The sequence below is a fragment of the Herpailurus yagouaroundi genome, unplaced genomic scaffold (assembly GCF_014898765.1).
Source record: "Herpailurus yagouaroundi ecotype Mexico unplaced genomic scaffold, PumYag 141, whole genome shotgun sequence".
NCBI lineage: Eukaryota > Metazoa > Chordata > Mammalia > Carnivora > Felidae > Herpailurus > Herpailurus yagouaroundi.
This window is the reverse complement of record NW_024412396.1, coordinates 58,712,742-58,716,496: the sequence shown is the minus strand read 5'-3', so window position 1 is coordinate 58,716,496 and position 3,755 is coordinate 58,712,742. Positions and strand designations below refer to the sequence as shown.

Below are 3,755 nucleotides of genomic sequence, written 5' to 3'. Positions count from 1 at the left end.
ACAAACCCAAAACATCCCATCCCGATGACCACCCCTGCGTTGGTTCAAAAAATACACGTATCCCGCCCCCCCCCCCGCCCCCAGCCGCTTAGCAGCAGCCCTGGAAGTTGCTGGAAACTCCACCTGGCACCTCTGTCCCTTTACCTGGCCTCCGTGTCTCCTCGCAGAGGGCTCATCCGAATCCGACAGGGTCGGGGAGGTGGAAAGGGAAGAAGCTGGCGCGGCAGCAGCGGGGCTCCCGGGGCATGGTATTGTTTTAGGGGTCACCGCCAAGGTCCCTCCTGCCCATCGTTGAGAACGGCCAACCTGATCCCTGCTCGGGGTGGACACCGCGGCGGGCGCGGAGCGGCCGCCTCGCAGCTGCTTCGCACCCGGAACCGAGGGCTCGAGACGCACCCCGGGCGGAAGCAGCGCAGCGCCTTGGCGCGGGGATTGCGGCCGCCGCTGATACCTCCAGGCGCTGGTTCTTCTGCGGCGACAATGGAAGATGCCCGACTCACAAGTGACAGCGACAGGTTTCGTCCGTACAACTAACTACAAGGTACCCAGCCTGAGACCGGAGGCTGCGTCCCCCCTCCCCCTCCTCTCCCTCCTACTGGGGAGGGAACTAATTTAACCCTGTGTGCGCCCTGCACTCCCTGGAGAAGCTGGAATCCACTCGGAAACCGCAGGCGGCGGCTCGCGGGGCCAGAGCTTTGTTCACGTGCGTTTCCAGCGGGCACTCGCGTGGCAAGACGCCAGTGGCAGGCTTCCAGCGCCCGGCCCCGGCATGGGAAGGAGCCCTAGCGTTTCATCCGGACCAGACCCAGCCCTCGGAATCTATTTTTTGCCTCCAGTTACCAGATGTATTGAAGTTGCCAGCAAAGTTGGGTTTTATTCCTCTGTTTCTTCCTCCCTCCCTCCCGCGCCCCCGCCCCCCGCCGCATTATTTCCTTTCCTAGCGGTGCTTTGAAGATGTGGAACTCGCCGCTCATTCTAATTCTAGCTTCTAACTGTTCTTGCGTGTGCGAGACGAATGGTGGAGGGTCCCCACCCACCCACGCGAAATCCAAATGAAAACGCAGGGAGAGCTGTCTCCCACCCACTCACCCAGTGTCAGCCACAGCAGACGACCACATATTCAAATAAGACCAAGACACGGGAGGATGGGGTAGGGGGCGGGTTTGAGGGAGTTTAAGATGTGAATGGGCTGATGGAAGGGAGAGCGCGCGCCTTAGGACGGAATAAACAAGGGAAACACGGACAAGAAAGATGATGCAGAAAATACATCTGCGTACCAACATTGAGAACAGTAGGTCAGCTTTAAGTGCCTAGATTCGGATTGACAATATTTCCCAGGCTCCTGTGGAAGCAGAATGAATGAATGAATGAATGAATGAATGAATGAATGAATTCTTAAAAAATAAGGGAGAGAGAGAGATAGAATACAGGAGGCTCAGCCTTGGCCACCCAGATGCTTTGCGTTTTGTAAGCATCTTTGTCTAAGTGTTCCGGACTCCCAAGAAGTTAACTGGAGTTGGAAGTAAGTCATCTCCTGGAGGGGGAATGGAGGTCTAGACAAGAGAAACTGACAGCCAGCCGCCTCCGCTGTCACCGTCACACCCAAATGAGCCATAACGTCACCCACGGCGCAAACTCAGACAATTTTCAACAGATTCCCTTTTTCTGCATCTCCATTCTGGACGAAAGACAGAAAGAAAGAAAGGAAGAAAGAAAGAAAGAAAAAGTTCTTTAAAAATCACTTAGAGGGTAACACGTGGTTCTTGTGAAAACGGAGTTATTTTTAAAAGAAAAAAAAAAGTGTCTCTCCACAGGATGGATGTTCTAAGTTTTCTCTGCACCCTCCCCAAGCCAATGGGAATCTGTAATAGCCATTCCAAACGCCTCCGGAGAGAGGCCGACCCAGGGAGGAAATGGGAACAGTTTCCAGCCGGCTTGGTGCAGAATTTCGCTGTAAATCCTTTCAGTTTGCCAAGGGGGCAGCAAAGCCTAGGGAGAGCTTGTCAAGCGGCAGAATCCACAGAGAAGACCACATTTTAGCACAAATAACTCATCTACCTGCTTTCAAATACTCATCTTGGTGTGCATAAGTGTACAGGAGTATCCACATAAGGTTCTGTCTTTGAAACCTTAACCTGAGATAACAGTATAATTATTTCACCTTTAAGAATACATCTTGGTTTAAAAGAAGAGGAAACTCTGCACAGGTTTTACCTTGTCATTTGTGCTGCTAGAAAATGAGGAAGACTGAAAATGTGAGACAAGGTAGCTGCCAATGTACAGAATTTGTATTATAGATTATTGCTGTTTGTAAGTTATAAGGAAATAGGGATCCCTGGGTGGTTCAGTCAGTTAAGCCCCGGACTCAAGGGTTTGAGAGGTCAAGCCCTGCACCCAGCTCTGTGCTGACAGCTGGGAGCCTGTAGCCTCTTTAGGATTCTGTGTCCCCCTCTCTCTCTGCCCCTCACCCACTAGCACTGTCCCTCTCTCTCTCATAAATAAACCCTTAAAAATAAAAACTAAATAAATGATAAGGAAACAATATCATCTGGATGTGCTCCTTACTAAAGACTATTGATGTGACGATTGTAATCGGGGCGAGGAAAATTAAGTACAAAAAAAAAATCACATCTAATGTATGAACAGAATAAGTGCAACGAGTTTCTTAACCACGTGACCCCTACATCAGCTTTAGAAATATGTGCTGCTGGAGCCAGAGGAAGGAAAAAAGTAGTCAAAGTGGTTCGGGGGCTCCAGAGTGTAATAAGTTAGCAGCCTCACAAAACCGGGATTTTGAGGTCACTTTATTTTTATTAAGAAACTATCACTAATATAAAAGGGTACAAGAGTAGAGAAAGAAAAAGCACATCTGTGACAGTCAAAAAAAAAAAATCAGCTCATTCCTTATTGTTTGGACTTTGATCCTCAGTGGGGTTCTTACCTCAATTGAAACTTGACTGCCATTTCAAATTTTTTAGGTCGCCCTCCATTTATTTGTACGCACCCCCATCTACACACGCGCATGCACTTTGGCCTGCGTTTCTAATACTTTGAGGAAGTAAAGCTAACACAGGATTTGGATTTATAAGATCATGGTTTAAGCCCAAGGCACTGAAAATTTTGATATCGGGTAAGCTCGGCTCTGAGCCACTGTTTACTCGTTAATAAAATGGCCATAAAAATACCTGTTCTACCAGACTCGCTGTATGGTCACAGTATGAGTCGGTGCATGTGAAAATGCTTTAGAAAGTTCAGCTGTTATTCAGTTGTTGCCAACAATATTATCATTACATCACACAGTCCCAGCCTTCAAAACATTGGAAAGTTACATCAACCTGAACAGTTTCCTCTAATGTTATCATCTTACATTACCCTGGAACGGTTATCAAAACAAAGGAGGTAATAGATCCCATCTAGGATACCACATAGCCTTAGTCATCATATCTCCTGTTCTGTGTGACAATTCCTCCATTTTTCCTTGTTTTTGATGACCCTGGGAGTTTTGAAGAATAATGGCAGGGTATTTTGTCTCTCAGTTCAGGTTTGTCTGATTTAACTCTAGTTCTGGGTTCAGGGAAAGAAAAATACCAAGGAGGTGGACTATTGTTCTCATCTCATCGTAGCAGGTGGTGCATGATATCAGCATGACGTCACTCATGATAACATCATCACTCTCTAATGTATCGTGTGCAAGGTTTCTCCACTATACAAACTATTTGTCCTTTTCCATACTCTGTGCTTTGGAAGTGAGTCAC

General features: G+C 47.9%; 1 protein-coding gene across 1 annotated transcript in view; it reads right to left on the bottom strand.

The window, feature by feature from the left end:
* The window catches only part of FLRT2 (fibronectin leucine rich transmembrane protein 2), a 108,049-nt gene extending 107,283 nt beyond the window's left edge, over positions 1 to 766 (bottom strand). Inside the window, exon 1 of the mRNA XM_040477928.1 lies at positions 145 to 766. The gene's annotated coding sequence lies outside the window, so the exon portion shown is untranslated. The remainder of the gene's footprint in view (positions 1 to 144) is intronic.
* Between the last annotated feature and the right edge of the window lie 2,989 nt (positions 767 to 3,755).